This window comes from Centruroides vittatus, unplaced genomic scaffold (genome assembly GCF_030686945.1).
Source record: "Centruroides vittatus isolate TY-2023 unplaced genomic scaffold, ASM3068694v2 contig_631, whole genome shotgun sequence".
NCBI classification, from domain to species: Eukaryota; Metazoa; Arthropoda; class Arachnida; order Scorpiones; family Buthidae; genus Centruroides; species Centruroides vittatus.
Genome location: NW_027122388.1, coordinates 191,355 through 213,518, shown reverse-complemented (window position 1 = coordinate 213,518; position 22,164 = coordinate 191,355). Strand labels below are relative to the sequence as shown.

The 22,164-nt window shown below is 32.5% G+C and overlaps 1 long non-coding RNA gene across 3 annotated transcripts in view; it reads left to right on the top strand.

The window, feature by feature from the left end:
* Window positions 1–20,190, top strand: part of LOC136979719 (uncharacterized) — a 57,851-nt gene extending 37,661 nt beyond the window's left edge. The window contains exons 2-4 of one of the 3 annotated variants that reach the window (XR_010881427.1): window positions 12,427–12,505; window positions 18,161–18,302; window positions 19,647–20,190. This is a non-coding gene — a long non-coding RNA (uncharacterized lncRNA). Of the gene's footprint in view, window positions 1–12,426; window positions 12,506–18,160; window positions 19,077–19,646 lie in introns of those variants that run through there. The other 2 variants (XR_010881425.1, XR_010881426.1) reach the window with 2 other exon arrangements.
* Window positions 20,191–22,164: the final 1,974 nt, after the last annotated feature.

The window sequence follows — 22,164 nt, the reverse complement described above, 5'->3', positions numbered from 1 at the left end:
TTTTGTTTATCAGACTTTTTTTTAAATTTTAGTAATTAAATTCGTGACGTTACCTATAAAAAAGACATCAATTTTACTTTCCTTTCCTCTCTCTCCTCCTCCCCCTACAGACCCCTACGACCCCCTTGTACGTAAAGAAGGGCTATACATTTTGATTCTACTCATTCGTTCTCTCTCCAGAAGAGTTTGTTGACAACTAAATAAATAATTTCCGGTGGCAAAATCGTGCCTGAAAGGGGAGAAGAAACATATTAGGGGTCCTAATGTATCCATTTACACCATTATTTAACACGAAACCTAGCGCGAAATTATTTTAAATGGGTTCTCAATATGGCAGCCCACAGGTTAAAGTGATGAAGCCTTCTTCCATCTTTATCAAACAGATTTATTAGAGTTATAAGCATAATTAAGCCTCATATAAGTTCTGGCAAGTATAAGTTCTCAATCGATGTAAGTTTACCATAGATTTAGACAGGAGGTCCTTCGATAGGAGGTCTGGAAATCACATAATCCATCGGCTTACGGCGTAAAGACCTTCGAAGATATAGGGTTTAAGGGGTATTTCCTAATCCTCCTTTAATCCTCACACTGTCTTTCGGGGATTAAGCCACTCCTCTGGCGAAAATGGAAGGTTTTTTTCGAGGAAAAACCTTCATAATTATCTAAGAAACTACTTAAAAAAAACACACGAAACTATGCATTAATGGCACCCGCATAACGACTGCTCATTATATGATGGTAATATTTTTATCCCTTTGTTCTTCATATCGATATTTTCCGCCCGAAGAAGTAAAGAAAAAAGTAATTAAAAAAGAAAGCATTATTTCTCCAGGATATATTTTTTACGTCTTAAGAAAATGAAAAAAATAATAAAAAAAAAGATTTTTAGAAGCAGGTAATGGGCGTGTTCGCGTAGGGCGGAACCGAAATTGACAGCATAGGAGGGCTCCGCCCCGTTCGTAGTGGGCGGTACCGAGGTGTTGTAGCTAACTGCCGCTGCGGGGAGCTACGCTCGCTAGTAAGAACCGGGGGAGACGAAGCGGGGGGAGAAAATCAAGAAGGGGAGAATGAGAAATTGGTGTTGACTCACATCAACAATCTTCTCTTCTTGTTTCAGACATTTGGTAAATATAGGTAAAGATATTTTCGAGTAGAAGATCATTTTTTATAGCAAAAATTTATTCAAAAAATTGTAGTGTAAGCGCTGATTACAACGATATGCCAAAAATTTTCTCCCCCCTCCTTTTGAAGGTAGTGTAAACACTGCTATCTTGTTTACATTAAATAAATATTTATAATAATAATTCCATGCTTATTAATGGGATTTTAAGTATGGATTTTTGCATAGTTAGAGAGGGGGGTGATTTTTATTTTTACACGCAAAAATCTTTTACTTATAATCGTAATTTATCGATATCCTATGGGGCATTATAGTCACGTTAGTTTACTTCCTGCAGTTTTAATTAATGGTTTTGACATTAATGGGTTCCATAAATTGAACCATAAAAGTGTAAAGTATTCTTTGCGTGTTATAGTTTGGAAATTTATTCTTAATTGCTTTATGAATGGTTCTTTAATTATATTTTCTCATTTCTCCTCTTCACGCGATCCTTTTCCTGATGGCTTTATTACTGTAGGACTTAAAATCGTGGATATTCTCTTAAGAGATGCCTTGTTAGAGCTAATTAAGAATCTAACTCTTGGAAATTTTTAAATTCTGGATTTTTCAAACTTTCGTGTAATTAAATTGTTTTCTAATAATCAAATTTTACGTTGTTCTTACTTTTCTATCTTGAGAGATTTGTGTAAAATTTGTGTTTGTGAAGTAAAAATAGCTTAGAAATACATTTAATACCTTAAAAAAATGTTTTAGAAACCTCAAAAACTTACATTAAAATGTTGAAAACTGCATTAAAAATCTCAAAAATCACATTTAAAACCTCAAAATATGCAATAAAAATGGTCAAAAATGAACTATAAACCTAAAAACTCAAATTAAATTATTCAAATATACATTTGAAACCTCGAAAATGACATTAAAATGTCAAAACGCATTTAAAAAACCTCAAAAAATGGACTAAAACCTCAAAAAAACACATTAAAAATGTCAAAAAATGCATTAGAAGCCCCAAAAATTACACTGAAATCCTTTAAAAATAGCATTTGTAGATATTAAAAACACAAAAAAAAATGCAAATTTTTTTCATAAAATTATCTTATAATTATAAAAATATAATTATTTTAAAAGTGCATAAAGAAAGGATACTTAATTAAGGATATAAATACTAAAGCCATAGATACAACAGTAAGATACTGAGGGTAAAGATATAAAGGATGCTGAAGATAAGGATGCTGAGGATAAAAATTCTTTGTATCCTTATAACAAAGAATAATTAAATAACAATAGGATAAAGTAACTAGGGTATTTAAAAGGATATAAATGTTAATAATATAATCCTTATCTAGGGTATAGGACTAAAGAAGGATAAGAACTTTAAGAGCAAAAGATCCTCATCCTTAATTAAATAACCTTAACGTTAATTTTTTTTCCTTATAAATTCAAGTACAAACTTCCAGCTTTTAAGTAATTTAATGCTAATTATTTTATATTAATTTATACATAAAAATTACAAAACTATATCTTGTAAACTTCATAATAAACATATAAAAATGTCATAATTTGATTTATTAAGGCCATTTTCTTTTATTTTTTTTGATAGACAATATGATTTGTTTTGCTTTGTTATCAGGATTTTTTGATCATTTTTATCCTTGATAAGTTTAAAACAATTACTTGGGAAAGTTTGATTAATTTACTTGTACTTTCTAAGAAAGCACAAATTTGGCAAAATGCCTGCCACGTCTGAAACACTGCTTTTGGTTGTGACGATCTTTAAACTTTCCTAGGATTCTTTGGGCTATTGACTTTGCTTCTTATGGGTCAAAGAGTTAATTAATTAAATAACGAGATCAAAAATTACTTTTGCATTTGGAAGATACCCCAAACATGCTCGAAATAACCCCTTCAAAGAAGATTTTTTTACATACTCTTCGTCCTGTTTCAATGAGGATTTTTAAATGTTCCTCATCCTCTTCCAATAAGGGTTTTTATACGTTCTTTATCTTCCTCCAAATAGTATCTTTAAATGCTCTTCATCTTTCTCCAATGGCAATTTTTAAATGCTCTTCATCTTCCCAAATGAGGATTTTAACACGTTCTTTATCTTCCTCCTTATAGAGTTAAATGCCCTTCATCTCCTTCCAAATTAAATTTTTAAATGTTTATCATCCCCCTTCCAATTGGAATTTTAAAATGATCTTCATCTTCTTCCGATGAGGATGCTCTTCATCCCTTTCCAACTATGGAATCTGCAAAATTCGTGCTTTTCTAATCGAAATTAAAAGTTTAAATTGTGTTAGTTTATTTTACATAATTAAAATTCTGAGAAAATTTTCAGGAAATTAGCCTAATTTAAAGATATAAATTAGGTAATTAAAAATAGGTATAAACCCCGAATTAAGAATATCTTAATTAGCCCCGTACTAAGTTGGGGGAAAAGTAGCATAATAATTTAATCTGTTTTAAATTATAAAATTTACTTTTCGGGTAAATTAGACTCTTTACTAAACACCAAAATTATTTTCGTGGGCGTAATTGGACTTTCCTCTTTAATTCTATAGGATTTATTCTTATTAAACGGGCCATAGTCTACGTAATTAGAGTCGTGTATGCCCGACAATGGACCACACAATTTCCAATTAATCTCGTTTTTTTCAACCCCCTTAGCTCCTTTACGTCACTTATAGTTCTTTCGTTACCCCTTAACATTTTTCGACAAGATCCTCAAATTTATGTCAATTAAAATGCGATATTTAACGTTTTATGATTTTATCGATAACAGATGGCGCCACCAGTTATATCGTTTTATACCCTGTTTGGCAGCCAAATGGTTCCAAGATCGTATTTAATTTAAAGTTAATTTATAAAATCTTCATGTATATTTCCCTATAACTTTAATGATTTAAAATTTAATTAAGTTATTTGATACTAATGTTAATTAAATTTAATAACATAATCAAACACCATTAATGCGGAGTAGAACGATTGTTTGCTTATAAATGTAAGACAAACGAATAAAGTTGTAGGTTGTCTTATCTACAAATGCTTGTATGCAAGAATCTGGATATATGCTAGATTCTAGATCTAGCATATAAAATCTATTCTTGATATTACATTATATTGTAGGATCTAGAATATAATATAATATCAAGAATTCTAGATAAGATTGTATGTTATGGTTTTAATGTGATATGGATATATGTGAAGAAGAGGATCAATTAGGAAGAAAGTTAGAATCTGTACGTATGTAAGTACAAAGCTAGGATGAAAGTTATATATGCTAAGAAGTTTACATAACCTACGAATATAATTTGGTAGGAGTAAGTTTGTACAGAACTGCTGTACTTCTATAAACATACGTTAAGAAGACTGAACAAGGATTTTATCTGTAAAAATATAACTTTCTAGAGTATACTAGATTGATAAACTTCTAGGTTTATATTATATAGTATGACTTAGAGAACAGAATACAGACAGATCAGTGAAACAATGTTTCCAAAGGGAGGAAGTATTCATAAGTCACATTTTTTAGCCTGAGGGAGAGGAAATGTCGTGGAATGCAACATGATCTAACATTGGGTAGGAATGCGTGTATATAACTGCAACTATTCGTGTACAATTAGTAGAGGAATGCACACAGTATGTACATCCAGTATGTACATAATTACTAGAGGGAAAAAGAAGAGACGCAATCTGGCAAACCCCTTCTATTGAAGTAGAAGTGAGTGACAAGGAGAGCGGCGCTCTCCGGGAAACTAATTAAAGTGATGGAGATACGAAGATAAATGAAACGACAGGCAGTCCTCGGAGTGGTGCAGCTGCTCCCCCTTCTTCTGCTGTAAAATAGTCAAGGTAGCCTAAATTGAAAGAGACCGGTCGAATTAGAAGAAGGGGCGAAATGAACTGCCACCTCTAATCAAACTGCTACAATCACTTTGTTTTCCATACCCTCCGGCTCTATTCCCATCACGTTCGCATTCTAAATAAACTCATAAGGCCTCTCGTCTCGGCTGTCTAAAGGCCTGCACACAGTCTGTACGAGGGCCTTTTGTACTGAAATTACAAAACAGTCTTGAAATCGATAAGTACGTTGATAATACCCCCCAGTATCTGTCTTAATCCGAATGACCTGTTGAATTTTCTTAACACACTCGACAATTTAATTCTTTTCAATTTATTTATTTATTTACTCGAAAGCTCTATAATGTTGTAAACGAAAGAATTAAGGCCTTTAAGAATTAATTTTAAATTTTATAAATTATTCGCTTGATGACTTATCTAAACTGTTGATTCTGTCAAATATTTATCAGTAAATTAAAATATTATGATGTAAATATGTAACACCTCTCAAGGCCGTATTGCTGTAAAATGGTAAATAAGAAGGCCTTTTATGATTACTAATAAAAATTCTAGGCATAATTGATATATTGATAATGCTTGTACTGTACTGTCTTTAAAATCTCCTTATCTCTAATTGAATTAAAATAAAAGTCGTCATATTTCTTTAACATGTGTAGTCTGTAGTAAGGCCTTTACGCCTATTTTAAGGCCTTGTAAAATAAATTAGTATCATTTCAATCTTGTTAAAATGCATTACTAACTGTTTTAATCTCATTAGACTTGTTGATATTGCTTAATAAAGCAGTGATGATAATGACTTTCTACGATTGGGAAGCAACACGAGATTACTGTGAGAGATTATTAACAAAGCTTTCAACCTCAATAAAGTTTAGGGCCTAAATATATTTTATAATTATATTCAGAGCATCACAAACTTCATAAATGTAGGTAAAAGGTTAAAGTATGAAAGATCTTTTTTTAAGTAGGTTACATTTATATATATATATATATATATATATAATCTAAAATTGTCAAAATCATTCTTGACATATTGAGGCCTCTTTCTATTATTAAAATTTTATAAGAAAGGGGCATTTAGTTTTATTTTTATAAATGTTTCATTACTATTTCTAGTCTCAAAGGTGCAAGAATCTCTTACTTTACAATTCTACAGTTGTTAGGGCCTGAAAAACCGCACTATTAAGATATAATTAAGGTGAGATCTTTTTAAAAAAAATAGGAGAGGAAGGAAAAAAAGCTGAAAAAACAAACAAAAAAGAGGCTCTCTGCCAAATTAAATAAGGGGAAACGACTCTACTCCGTGCTCGATTTGCAGTTTTAATAAATAGCGGCCAGAACCATTTACGTAACATTTTTACTTTCTAGGGTAATTTGCATATCATCAGTAACCCATTTTAAGTAGGGAAGTGATTTTCGTACAGTTTAAGGCCCTCGGTGGCAACTGTGTAACTCCTAAGTCCCTTCAAATTACACGAGACAAACAGGATTCCTAGAGAGAACGAGAAGAGAGAGAGAGAGAGAGAGAGAGAGAAAAGGCGAAAGAAATAAATAACGCTCTACTGTAAGTTGGGGAGGGTATAGAGGAAGGGGATGAAGAGTTTTGCCACGATTCAATATTAAATAGCCAAGGTCTTACCGCAGACGGAACTAATATTTGAGTTACGATGGTGCACAGGTCGAAATTGGAAGGATTTGCTGTAAAGCATGATGGATCCGGGTATCGACAGATCCCCACTATCAATCTAATCCCACATTAGTCTAAAACTTGGCTATTGCTGCACGTTTAAATGGTTAAGGAATTCGACCCCCCTCCCCTCTATCGTTTTTTTGCCTGAAATGGCCAACTTCTCTTATTAAAAAGTTTATCCCCCTTACACTCTTAAGGTATTCGACTTCAACAGGTGAAGGAATAAAATTTTTATATATCGAGTTTTCTATATTTATACACACCTTATATACGACTTTATATATAAGGGCGCGTGTATATATATATATATATATATATATATATATATATAGAGAGAGAGAGGGGTGTATGCTAGAGTTTAAAAGGTTTATTAAATTCCTAACGAGAAATCTGTTATATTGCATAACTCAAAAAACACTCGACGATGACCTGCGAAAGGTCAAAGGTCGTTTAAAATTATTTCTTTCCTAAAATATTTATATAAGCCTATAGAAGTAATATAGGTGTTAAATAATAAGTTTATAGAATTTTATTTTGTTTATTACCCCTTAAGTAAAGGGATTAATTAATTTCAAGGGGTTAAAATTATCAATTGTGTACTAAAATATTTTTTAATTTTTCAGTTTAATGATGCATAAAATTTAAAATATATAAAGAGGCTTAAAGAATTGTTAATGAAGACGGCAAGCGGAAGGAGGGCGAGAAACTTTTAAGGGTCCTCTCGAGTATTTCTAGGCCCGATAGATATTTCGTATAAAAAAAAAAGCTTTAAATATTTAAGGGGTGGATTCAATGTGTGTGTGTGTGTGTGTGTGCGTGTGCTGCACTTTTCAATTTATCCCCGTGCTGCACGTTGCATAGGCAATGCTTTTGTTAAAGATCACGATGCTGTCAGCAGTTATTTGTAGCTGTCATATATTCGGCAGTTGTTGCTATACAATCTAACCAAACACATTAATCCTCCTTCCCTCTTCTCTCAGGAAACATTTCTTTTCTGCAAGAAGTAAATTTATTCCTTGTCCAATCGCAACACAAAATAATGCACCCGCATTATTTTGTTTACGGACGTAGTTTTTTTGTTAATGTATAAAAACGTTAAGGCAGCATCTACTAACTTAAATATGTATAATATAAAAAGATGCCTAACGTATTCTAGGGCATTTAAGGCATTATACTGAAGTTCCTGTCCTCTTCTCTGCCGAGTTTTCAAGGGCTCTCTCTCCAATGCTTCCGTTATTATCTCGTCGTGCACTTCTTGAGATCCATTGCTGCATTTGTTACTAAAATTGTATAGGAGTAACAGTCAGAAAAGGTAGATAAATTAATGCAAATTCCTCTGATAGCTTTCTATAGTAAGAAAACCTCTGAAAGACCTCTAAAAATCTTACAACAGATGAAGTTTCTACTGTTGAAGGCATTTTTTAGAGGAAAATGAGAGTTTGAGGTTTCTATAGGGAATTAATTATACTCTGTATACACAACGAAGAAGTAAAATTAGGGTCTTTTTGTACTCTAATCTTAGTTCTCTGTTATACTTTTTTCTCTTTTTTAATCTAAATTCTTTTCGTTTTTAAATTGTTTTTATGTTTGAAGTTCTGTTTAATGTTTGTTTTGTATAATTTTCTCTTAATTTTTTGCTTTTTTAACAGCTTATTGTTCATATTGATTTCTTAATTCCTCAGAATTTTCCTCCGAAAACTCTTAAATACTATTTTTTTCCTCTTAAAAACCAACATTAGTAACCTCTTCTATTGATAATGGTTATCTTTACAGATTTTACTACTGTTGGAGGTATTTTTAGATGAGTTTCCACCTTTTTTAGATATTCTATTAACTTATTTCTATATACTTTTTTTAATTCTTGAACCTATTTTCTTGGTATTTTTTCAAAAAATCTCACATTAATGAAAGAGATTTGTTAAGACTTAGTACTAAGAATTTCTTTAGAACGTTTCATTCCTACGTAGGTGTTATTAAGAACGCTTAAGGACCTCAAGTTAAGCTCAAATACCACAACAAAAACACATTAAAATAAGAATTTTTTAGATGGAGAAGTGGCCCAGAATATAATTTCTCCAAAAAATTTAATTAGATAGCTTCTTAAAAAAAAAACAGAAGGAGAAAAAATCCAGCTCAGAAGTAATTTTTGATGTCATGCAAGGCTCTGAAATATCTTGTAGAAGAGATGTAAAAGTACAAGAATAAAAAAAAAACAAAGAATAACTTGTTTAGGTTGTATAGAATAAATTTTAGAAACATCTGCTAGCTTTTTCTTTTTTTTTTTTTTCCTATTCTACTTCTTCTCCCCCTCTGAAAATTGTAGATTGCTCAATTTAAACTTTTAAGGCGAGGATCCCTTAAAACTTAACGTAGATCCCTACTGATTCTATGCCTTAAAAAACACACAACCCTTTAAAAAAACCCTCCATGATACATAAAAATGTGAAGAATTTGATTAAAACACAATACGACCCCCCTTGTAAATTGGCTCATCTCTATGTGATAAGTGTATGAAGTTAAGCACAACATCACTCAAATGCTGAATATTGAATGAAAATCATATCTTAAACCCCCTTTTACAGATATTATTAATCATCTTACGGGGGGTATAACAGATTGATTAAGACATAACAAGTCTATGAGCAATTTTCCTCTTACAAATTTAGAGAAGAGGAGCAGGAAGAGAACGGAGGAGGAGGAGGATGGGGTCGACTTTAATCTAGGATAGGCAACCTGAATTGATAATTTTGAACTATACAATCTTCTGTTTTTTTTCCTCTTCTTCCTCCTCCCGAAACTATGCAATAAGTCGATTATTTATGTTAAGTTTACCCTTTTAAATCATGTAGGGTAAACGTCATATGGTGGATTTTCGAACAGAACCTTCCACCTGTTTTCCAGACAAGGAGTGATGTCCCTGGGACTTGGTTCGGACAATTCTCTGAGAAATAGCTGAATGTTGTGTGTCTGTGTGTGTGTGTGTGTGTGTGTGTGTGTGTGTGTGTATGTATGTGTGTGTGTGTAAAAGTAGGAATCTCGGATTTAGTGTTTTGAAACAGAACAGGCGTCTTAGAAGGGTGTAATCTCTACGTTGTGTACAAGCCACGCCTGCTGTTCTTCAGAACTCGAGATAAGAACTGCACAACCTTCAATTTAGCTAAGAGATTTCGGAGCCGTGACTAAAAGCAATATTTTACAATCTCTTGTCCGTATTCATTTCGTTACTTATACTTTATCGTATTTTTTAGTTTCCGAAGATTCAAATTTAATAATTTTGTCAAGAAAAAATTGCTGTTTTTCTTAAAGCATCTCGCATCTCTTCCCTTTCTCTTCTACAAAAAAAAAAAAAAAAAAAAAAAGAAAGACGTTCGCATCTAATTATTTTATTAATTTTATAATTTAAAACCTGTTTAAAACGTTCTTTCATATGCTAATTTAAGTATAAATAAGCCGACTTTTTACACGTTTTAAGTCGGCTTATACACCCCCTAATTTAATTTTAATGCTTTTTACTTCCACTGAACTTCTTCGTATCTGCCGAAATAATTACTAAATAATTGCTCATTATATTTAATTTTATTAATATTATAACTTAAAACGTGTTTATAAAGTCATAATTTATCGTTTTATAAGGGTTTTTAAGTCACTTTTTCCCTAATTTAAACGTAGGAAGAAGGGGGTTTTAGAACGTGTTAAAACGCCCAGTAATTTAAATTTAATGGCGATATTTTAAGAAAAAAAAATGCAGGAAATTAATTAAAATTAGCTTATCATGCTACTGAAGTAACATTTTATTTCTGTAAACCACCCCTTTTTTTTCCCCCGGTGTATACAGCACAGCACGAAGTCTAGACAGCAGATTTGGTTTTTCCTATAGACTTAAGTGCTGTGCGGGGAAAGCGAATTACAGGCGAAGATATAAATTTTGTGATTTTAGTTTTTGTTTTTTTTTTTTATATTATTTAATTTTTCTTTTTTTTTTCTCCCCTTCTGCTTGGATTGGAATGTTGATTTAGAAAATAAAAAGAAAAGAAAATAGAAATGAGGAAAAAATGCATAAAAAATTTATAATTACCTTCTCAAATATTCAAAAAATTTAATATTTAAGGAATTTCGCTTTTTATGATATTGGAGAGAGAAGATATACACAAATATACACACAAAAAAAAGTTTCAGAAGTTGATTTTAATAATAAAAACACAAGTTTTTTTTAGATTTATAATGAAGACAAGTAAAAAAATACCTTTGTTTTTTTGTAAAAACAAGGGAGGAAAACCGTGCTGTACTTAAAACTTACCTCCTTTAATCGATGATTTTCAGAGATTTTAAGGCTCGAATAGCCTTAATTGAGCCTGAATACTCTTAGTAAAGGCTACCTGGCATAAATACTTTATTAAAACTGCTTGTGGGAAAGGTCATTGGCCTAATGTAAAAAAGATTTTTTTTTCTAGTGATGACAGCCTTAATTGAGCCTGAATACTGTACAGTGACAAGGCTAAATAAGTTATTTAAATTATATTAAATTCTTGTATAAAAAGGTCGGTGGACTAATTTAAAATAGGTAGTTATAGGGAGGACTTATATAAGGCTTTAGTGAAGCTGTTCAGCCTTTATTAATCTTGAAAACAGTACATGACTTTCTTAGTAAAAGCCAGATAATTTCAGCGAATAAGGCTTAAATGGCCTTAAATAAACTTGAAAATTGAATGATCATTCTTAATAAAGGCTACCTAGTGTAATTAGTTTATTAAAACCATATCAAATCCTTGTAGAAAGGGAATTGACGTTATTATATATTTGATGACGCTTTAAAATTATATTATAACCTTTATTTAAGCTAGTTAGCCTTTATTAAAGACTCGAATTTTATCAAGTTATTAAGGCTCTATAGCTTAAATATAGGCTTAAATCGCGTTAAAAATTCTCACTAAAACGTTATTCTATTTGTTTAACCTTAAACTAGCCTGAAAATCTCGTTATGATTTTAAATAAAGGCTATTTTTCTATATAATTCCGCATCAAATTCTCGTCTTAAATCCATTATCAGAATTTCTTCATCTAGAGGCTCTAAAGTGGGTTTATACGGACCTTGGTATAGGTACTCAGCCTTTGAGGAAAGGCTAATCACCTCTACGAAGGCTTTCCGAAGGAACAAATCAACTTCTTTCGTCTAATAAACAGGAAGGGGGACGAGTTTTGGCTAATTAAAACACAGCAAATCACCAATGCCCTATGGGTAGACGACGTCCTAACAAACTAGTGGGAGCCGATTTGACATATGAATGGCTCAAAGTTCACGTATTAAGCGACACGTCAAGTTTTAGCGACAAGTTTTAACGACAGCTGCACCGGATATAAGCATGGTAAAGGTGGTGGTTTGAAGAATTGAGAAAATAAAGGAGGGCGCAGGGTCGCCCAGTCGACACAGCTTGGGGAATGGTGTTAAAGGTTGAGGTCACTCAGAGGAGGGAGGGTCATTTCCATCGTTACATACCGAAATATTATAGCTTGCTACTGCTGAAGTGGCGTCGTGGGTGGGAATATTTATCTTTAATCCCCATCATATTACAATTAAGCGCCCTAATCTTTATATACAAATCTTCAGATAGATCTTCTCTTCTACTCGATTTTATTACAAAGTTTAATTTTAGTGCCTCAAATTATACATAAACGTGAGGTTGAGTCTTAAGGCTCGTTGTCGAGTGTAGGAGGCCTGTTGATTACACAGAAACTAAGCTTAAACTTTACTGTTTTTCAGAGAGATGAGTGAAGATGCTGAGATATATTGATTAATAACTGAAAATATACAACATCTAGAGCCTCTTATGGAGGAAAAGGTAGACAAAAATCTTTATCTTTTAACGGTAAACTAAACTGTTTGATTTGTTTGCACTGGGAAATTTCGTCTGGACAAGTGTTGTCAACAGTCTTCTGTTTATTTCTATTCAGGAACTCTATCTGCTATTTTTTATCTTATTCCAATGGGAAAAATGATGTTGATTGTATGACTAAACCTTCATTATCTTGGCTTTTTTAAATATCTCGAGAGCTAAATATAGTATTTTAATTAATTAAACCATGCTAGAAAGTCGTTTAATTTACTTTTTAAGCCATGAAAAACGGTCGTTTATTTCTTTACTTCGCATTAAAAATCGTAAGATTTTTAGTGTTTATGGACTTAATATACCCTTATAACTCTATTAAACTGTTTTATTTATATATTTTAAAATTATTTTCTTGTAGAAGCAGCGATTTTCAAAGCTCAAAGCACCGTAATCTGTAGTTTTAACCGCTTTAAAAGACGTAAAAACTGCCTCTATCTCTCTCCAAGACATTATCTTTTATGCCCATTACAATAGCTGAAAGCTTATTTTACAACAATTTAATAAAATATTTAACTAAAACACGTTTTAAAAGTTATTTTAAGAGTTATGAAACCCGACTGGTTGGGAGATGTTCGTGCAACTTTTCATAGGGTCGTTTCATAACTTTCTTCGATATATATATGGCCCATATAAGTTTATATAAATCAAAATTCTGTGTAAAATTCCATTGGACTTTACTGATGAAGTGGAAAAAAAATTAAGAAAGTGAAATCCGGCAGTTCTTTCATCATTCACTCTCTTGCCCGGGTTCGGCTTGGCGGACCTTGCAACACCATTAATCTTCCTATTCTCTGCCATCTTCTGTGCTCTCCAGTCAGGGTCATTCGTCATTGGCTGGGCTACCAGGGGTGGAGAGAAGGGGGCCAGATGCGGGGCGCCATCTTATGGCCACTGTGAAAGTTTCTTTCTGTAAATTTTTACTTTACAAAGTCTGTAAGAGGGTACCCGATCCTACGTACACCAATACTCAATCCTATTAAGTTGTAAGAGCTTGTCTCTTCTTCGCTTTGTCTTGATCGTCAAGAAAACAGGATATTGTATTTGTTTGGTGAAGTAATCTTGACAAAAATCGCCAATGCTATCTCGCATCTTCCCTAGTACAGCCGCTACTCTCCCCTTCTACCAATTCTTTAAATAAAAATTTTGTTAGCAGCGAAATTTATCTTATCCAAAACAATTTTCATAGATTATTTTTTCCTAAAGAAAAAAAACTTATTATTTTAAATCTTATTTTTTACTTTACGTCTTACATAATAATTTATATCCTACACGCATCCAGTTTGCATAGAAACAACGTACTTTCTGCTTAATATTTCTCCTACTCGCAGAAGTTTCAGCATTGATTTTACTAAAATTAATAAAGTCAAAGCTTAAAATTATATATATATATTAAATGTAAGGCATTATAAAACTAGAATAATGCTTAATTTGATAATTTTATGATGGTAGAAGTATAGGCTAAAACCTTAAAGTTACTTCATTACGAGTTGCAGAGAGAGTTGGAGCAGCATAAATCTATATGCCCATAGGTAAAATGGAAAAGTTTGAAATGCAAAAAGTTTTTTTTTCACGTAGGTAGTGCGATGAGAATTCATAAGTGCTCCAGCAAGCAAGAAAATTACATAGCATTGTTCGGTTAGGCTGCATTTAGGCTTATATCTGCCAGTTCCATTAAAGCAAAGCACCTGGGATTTCTGTGCGGGGATTGGATTGGAAAGGAGAAGGTCCAGCGCACGCAAAAACCTAGGCAGCGTGCAGTCCGTGACAGGATTGTGACGGGCCAGGACCAGATATCACTTACTCACTCCAGTCCCATCTATCATGGCCGCTCTACTATTGACAGGCGTCTTAGTGACAGATCCTCCGGCGTCGTCCAGGGCTGCTCCTCTTCTCCACTTATCTGATTCAGATTTCAGCTGGGCCCCCATTCAAAACGATATTAAGTATCAGCAAAATGCTAATTCCTTGTAAATTAATATTGTATTCCTACCACGTTCCAATACGTTAGTATATATGTACAACTTCTAAGCGAGCGACTTTATAAAATTCCGCTTTGCTCCTACACCCGGTTAACATCGACGCGTGCTATGAACTCTGACCTTTCAGAGGGAGGAGTTTGAACGAAAAGAATTCACGAGTTTTTCTAAAAATGCGCCTTTTTTTCTGTACGTGGCTATCACGTTACGGGTCGATAATTCTGTCTACTTTATAGCCTATAACTAGTCATAGATTAGCTATTGGCATGTGAAATGGGACCTATGAGCAATGGTGGAAAATTAATTTAACACGAAGTAGTGCATGGAAAAAATTTGTGGAAAATTTGTTAATAACTTCAGTGAATAGGCGAAAGTTTGGTATGCGCCAATCCATCACATGACTGGGCCTGGAAGGGATATTAAAGGATACTTCCAAGCGGACGGAATTAATAAACAGGTAGAGCATGTCATTATAAGTGCTTAAAACCGTGAATGTGTTGCACACAGAACGCATTTAATGTTGGGAAAGATTAATACTATTCCTCCACAGTTGATGTCCTTCATTAATGATGATACAGAAGTAAAAATATCCAAACATGGGAATTAGCAGTCATTAGAAAATTATTTAATGATTGCTACCACGTGTTTGCATCATCAATTGTATATAAACATCCGAAACACACGACGTAGTGCCAGATAATTAATTAAATTTATCAGCTTGCAAAATAAAGTTGCGCACGTCCAACACTTCGAATGTAATTTTTTCTCTCTGTTTTTCTCTCCTCCCCCCTCTAACAGGAAAGGTGTCAATGCCGAATTCATAACGTTGTACAGGAAGTCGGCACGGGGTCATGGGTCAGAATCATGATAAATGACTAGAGGTATGACATCATAAGAAAGACTGGCTTATTAGGTGGATAAGCTGGTCGCTATGAGGCTTTCCAATTTCTGCTAGGATTTACTGGTTTTTGTAGCCTATAGGCTGAATGGTTTCCTGTAGAATTCCCGTTTTATCATGCCGACATTAATTAATTATCTTAAAAAGAGACTACCTGGGTAGCCTTCTGGCCCACTAACGAGTTTTCGAATGAATTAACAATTTTAAGATAATTGTTTATATTTTATTTCGACTTTGACAAGTGGAGGAGGAGCTATTTCCAGTTTAAAATCTCAATATAGGGTTGAGACCTCAAATAAAAGAACCACGAAGGGGGATTTAGATGAAGGTTTTAACAGCGTGTCGGTTGGAGGCATGCAAGACGTAGATCACGCGTGATTAATCACGCCCACGTTAGGTGACGACGCGAGGGGAGTTACGTCACATGTCAAGAATTAACCAATCCAGTCAATTTTAACAATCCGGGGTCACATCTGAATCAACACGTTAGGGTTTGGGGGAGAATACACTAAAATAAAACTTTAAAAAATAATGCCTATTGGTAGTATAAAATAGGGTAGGAATTTAGAAATTCGGATCCAATAAACGGTGAATATTATAGTTTTGTTACATTTGACACTCATATTGCGGAGTATAAACACGTTTAAAAAAGTGTAGGCATGGGGATAGGTCATCAATCAGTATTGCATGAAAGGCAAAAGCTCATTAGGACGTACAGCGTTGACGTGTTTATGAAGTCATAAATCTAAAAGCAACCAGTTCACGTCTTTAATGTTCTCTTTTGTTATTCCGTTTCCGGATGATAGTGAAAAAGCTGAACAGTGATTTTGTTAGAAGAAGAAACCAACTGTCAAGTTACTGCTCTTTTTTCCTTTATAACTTCTTATTTTTTATGAATTCTGATTTATTTTCTTGAAATTCCAGAAAAGTATCGTGTCTTGTTTTTATTTTTTTCTCTTTCTAATCTTTAGTTAATAATCCCTTTGTTTCGTTTATATTTTATTTTTAATTTTTTCCAGTACAATATAGATTAGTTTATTCTTGTTTTATTTATTTATTTATTTATTTTTTCCTGTTATTGTTTAGTTGTTTGTTCTTTATTTAATTGCTTTTAACAAAATTTACATTTAATGTCATTTAGTTTGTCGTGTATAAATTAAAATTTATTATTCTGTGGGATTTGTCTGTCTGTTATTCCGCGCGACGTGAGACAAAATCTGATTTTTGCACGTTTCACATAATATTATTATTATTTTTTTTTTCTTTTTTATTTATTTATTCTGTTTCATATACCCTATTTTTGTTCTTTTAATGCTGTTTGCAGTTAAAGTTGTCAGCGAAACAGATGTGATTTAATTCGTTGTTTAGTCATTACAGTTATTTTTTTTCTTCTTTTATTTTTTTGTTTCACCGCAATTTTATTTATTTTTACGTGTTTCTGTTAATGTAATTTGTTTCAGATCACGTGGTTCGACTTTTAAAACATTATTACGCTAAATTAATCTGTTTCAATTCACGTGATTAGACTTTATACACGTGGTTTTTATATTTGATCCGTTTCAACCACGTGATTGTATTTTTTTTTAATACATTTCAATTTAATCTGTTTCAGATCACGTGATAACTTTTATACTATTACGTAAACTAATCTATTACAGTCCACGTGGTTGTAATTTTCTATACAGTTCTATTACGTTTATCAATTTCAGATCAGACCACGTGATTAAATTTTTTAAAACAGTTTCTGTCAATTTCTATTTAAAGTTCAGCTGTCACGTGAAATTGACGAGATTTAGCAAAATTGACAGGATAAAAAGAAAAAGAAACAATAATAAAAAAAGGATAAAAATTGAAGCCACGTAGTTGAAATGGACATGACCAGAAACGACAAAAAAATAAAAAAAAAATAAAAAGACAATAGGAAACGAAATGGATTAAATTAAAACACGTGACACGAAATAAACAACTTTAATTAAAATGTCACAGAACGAACAAACAAGGCAATTGTGAAATAAAGGAAAATAAAACGAAATAACAGAATAATCGACAATTAATAAAAATAACTTCCAAATCCGTAAAAATAAAGAGAAAGGGAGAAGTTTAACGTCTTAATTTGTAAAAATAAATAAATAAAATAATTTTTTAATTATTTTTTTTAAAAAATTACCCTAGTACACGCGTATTACCATACTAGTGTAAACGACCTTAATTTAAAAATAAATAAATAAATAATGATAATAATAACCACACAGTATGAAACATGTTAGTTTAATAAAACCCCGTAAAAAGTTAATTGTAATTTAAAATTTTATATAAAATTTGGTAGCTTTTTTAATGTTTTTTTAATCGTAAAATAATTAGTTACGCGTATTAATACACGTTTTATGTATGGTAAGCTTGAAACGGATTAATTATGCATAAAAGTATTGTAAACCCGTGTTCTGAAATGGAAAGATTTAACGGAAATGTACAAGAAACTGAAACCACGTGTATTGAAACTGATTAATTCGAGAAAATTGTCTTAATCACGTGGTGTGAAACAGATTAAATTTTAATAACCGCTTATTAAAGAATGAAAACACGTGTTCGGAAATGGACAAATTTAAAGGAAAAAGACGAAAAAATCAAATCACGTGTATTGAAACTGACTAATTTAATAAAAATGAGTAAAATTAGTTTATAAATCTAAACTTTTTTCGAATTTAAGTAAATTTCTAAGCTTTTTTTTTGTAGTTATATAATTAGTTACAAGTATTTCGAGGTGGGTCAAACCGTACAACGTAAATGTGCTTCTGGAACCCCAGAAAAGAAAAATACACTGACAGTTAGGTGACGAGTGTGCAGGGAAACAACCAGTCGCCAGTTGTGTGCTTGTGTCTGTACATTTCACAGAAATACCCTTGGGTTCTTTATTCAATCTTCGCAATGCTGTCTTTGGCTAGGAATCTTCTTTCCGTATCGAAATTGCATCACTTCCATGAGAACTTTTTTAAATACTTTTTTTCTTCTTCCTCCTCCTCCTCCTCCTCCTCTTCTTCTTCTTTTGAAATATTGTTGTTACTGTCACTTTTGAATATCCGGAATCCAAACTTTTACTCTTCATTTCCCTCCATTTTTTCCCTTCAAAGAAAGAAAACTTTTGCACAATTTTAAACATTTGTTTTTAATTTTATTTTCCTCCCGACTTAAGAGGGGGAGAGTAAAATTTAATTAATTCTATGAGGCAATTAAGGGTATGGTTTTTTTTCATCCTTTACTAAATAAACAAGCTCGAAGGCTGGAAGAATATTTAAAAATTGATAACTCGTTCTAGCTACTCTATTCATTACTAAAATAGTTCATTAACGAGTTTTTTCCCCTTCCTTAAGGCATCCTTATAATCTTACTAGTAAGGGAACAAAATCGAGTTTTTACTTCAATTAGCCTTACTTAGTTTTTAGGGTGACGGATCGGATATAAACCGAGATTTTTAGACTTATGACGTTAATCTAAAGCTATAGATAGCTTGGCTTCTAATGGGAGGTGCTTCGTTACTACAGTAGCACAAATTTATAAACACTACTCTCCTTACGTAAGGGTACAGTACCTTAACTCGAGTTTTTAATTTTCCATTGAACCTTAATGAGCTGTTAAGTATATGAAATCTGTTACTGTAGTAACACTACATTGCTACAGTAGCAGAATTAGTTATCCTCACTTTTATGGAAGAGTAAGAAACAAAACACAATAAGCAAAGGCTACGTTACTGTAACTATTGTTAAAGCTTTTTTCTACTTTTCTATCAGAAGATTAGCCTTAATTAGCCTTCAGTTGTGAGACTTATAAGTCAATACTTTTGTAATTACAAACGGATTAATATTGTTTCTATAGTAGTACAGATTTTTGAAAGTTTAAAATAGGGAGTGTCTCTCTACACAATGGATGAATATAGCCTTGTTTTCTCTATACTATAATGATTATAGCCTTATTTTACTATACACTATGGTGAAGATAGCCTTAAATTTAAACCAAAAAAATCCCATTAAATCTAGAGTAACAGGCATTATTGTTCAGGATTATCTACTCTACCAGACATCTCATTGATTCCAACGTAGAGTATATTTTATTATTTAGCCTGTAGCCTTATCTCATTTTATATCTGTCACTGTTTTGATATATTACAATAAGCGCGCACACAACAATATTTTATTTTTATTTTATTTTATTTTATTTTTTTAAGCCTAGATCATCCTCAGATTGAATCGACCAACGGGTATTAAATTGGTAAAGAGATGATGGATGATGGATAGAGCTGTCTTCTTCGGTACGAGAAGGGACCACCAAAAAATATTCTCGATTCCGAGACAGTAATGGCTGCCCAGAAGACAAGCGAACAAGAATTTTCTTCTTCTTCTTCTTATTTTGCAGGCCCCCCTGCTAGTCGACACCCCTCTACCCCTCGAAAGTTTTTCGGGTTGGAACGAGAGAAATGTCAGAAGATTTGAGTTGTTGTACTATTTTGATGACAAAAAATATAACGTGCCCTACATAGGAAGACGGATTAAGTGGGATATAATGAATGACGTCACTTTTTTCATCCCTACTTTTCACGGTTACTTCCGACTGATAGTCAAGATTTCCGACGTGATCAATTGTGAATAAAATGCTCGAATTCTTCACTTCTCTCCTTACAACATCCTTACTTATTTTGCATTGTTATCAATCATGTTTTAAAGTGATGTAACACGCACCCACCCTAGAAAAAGAACAATAAAAAATAATAATAATAAATGTATATTTTTAAGGCTTAAAAATAAAATGAAATTAATAAAAATCGGCAATTGTCTTTATTTATCCTTATTACTCAATAATTAAAGCAAGGACACGGCTTGTAAATCGATACATTATTGTTACTGACGTAGTAGTAGTAGTAGTGTGAGTTAAACATAGTTTTTCTTTAAGAAAACAACTGGAAGGAGGGGTGTTGTTTTCGACTTTAGAAGATCTGCACCCCTCCAAGAATTTGGAGAAGAGGAAAGTGGGCCGTTTGTTTCACCCACGTGACTGACAAAATTAAGAATTTTCGGAAGTATTTAAGGGTTCAATCGATAAGTAAAGCAACAACACGTGTATAAATCGATACATTTTATTACTACAATAGCATTGTAAGTGTGAAATGAACGTTTACCCCCTACGAATTTAAGAAAGGAAGAGACTGTGACACGTATACATTTTACGAAATTAGAAATTAAATTACCCTATAATAAAGCACAAAAATTGACATATTGTTACTATAATAGTATAAACATTATAGTAATAATTAAACTTAGAGCGCCTCTAACAAAAAGACTGGTAAGGAGGGTGCTGTTTTGAACTTTTGAAGCTCCACCCCCTTCTAAAAATTTAGTGAAGTAGCCCCAGTTGCCACTCACGTGAAATAGGGATCAACAAATAACCTTATTATTACGTAATTAATAAAGAAAAAAGCGCGTGCAAATCGATACACTTTGTTACTATAGCAGCACACACGGTGCGATAGTAGTTAAAGGAGTGCCTTGTTTAGCAAAACAACCGTCGAGGAGGGTGTTGTTTTGAAACGTTTACTACGAATTTGGAGAAGGAAGAAGAGAGGACCGTTTGTCACCCACACCATACACAAAATTAGGGATGTCCAGAGGTGTGGTTACTATTTTGGGGTAAGTTACTGTCATAAAAGTGTTTTGTCGAAATGTTTTTCGTGTTCACAATATGTACAACGTGAAGAGAAGGACACTGACAGCTGCCTACTTTCTTCGAACACTCGACTAATTAATAAACGTCAACTAAATATATCCTTAAATCCCTATTGAAGTAAGTTTATTCCCATGAAAAATGTCATTTTGTCGTGGATGCTCCCAAAAACTCAATGATTTATACTGGAAAAAAAAATAAATAAATAAATAAAATAATGTAAATTCACTCGAAATTTAGAAGTGACTTTATTCAATTATTTAATTAAGTTTTTAACTAATTAAATATGCAAATTTATTCATAATTTGAAAGGGGGAGGGAGGCTCGTGAATTTCCAATGAGTTCTTTCTGCCTGTATATTTGAATTGCGGTCTAACAGGGCCCGAGTTAGCGTAAGGCCTACTGTTCGAATGCCTTCTTGATACATTAAACAAGGTATAACAGCTAAATCGTATAAGGTGGGGCCTCTAAACTAAGGCTTACATTCAAGATGTGAATTGTAATTGGGATTAATTTAAAGGAATTTCGCAGGCTTCCTGATCGATGCCTTAATTTTTTAAACCATTTTTTATAATTATATAAGTCTAGGCCCTACGTAGAGAACATTTTATAGGGCCTAGATAATGCTTGTAGATCAATTTTAAAGAGGCAATATTTCATGATAATTTTTGAATTGCCTTTATTGAAAAAAAGGCTCAAAAATATACTAAAATTAAACTTTATTTTAAGCCTTTAGAGTCTTTAAATTAAATCAAAATTTATGCCTTTACAGGCATTTTAATAGCAATTTATAAGCTTATACTTCGATAGATTAAACGTGTTTTGTTATCCCCCCAAAAAACCACGACCTTAAAACTGATTATTAGGCCTACTAAACAGGCCTTAAGCTGAGGCCTGTTAAAAAATCAGGCCCTGCAAATCCGCACACTAATTAACTCAAAACTCAAAAAATATCGGCTTAAAACTACTTTTAAAGACACTTTAGGGGGTGTTTTGAAGGTGTTCGAACCCCCATATTGGAATTTTTT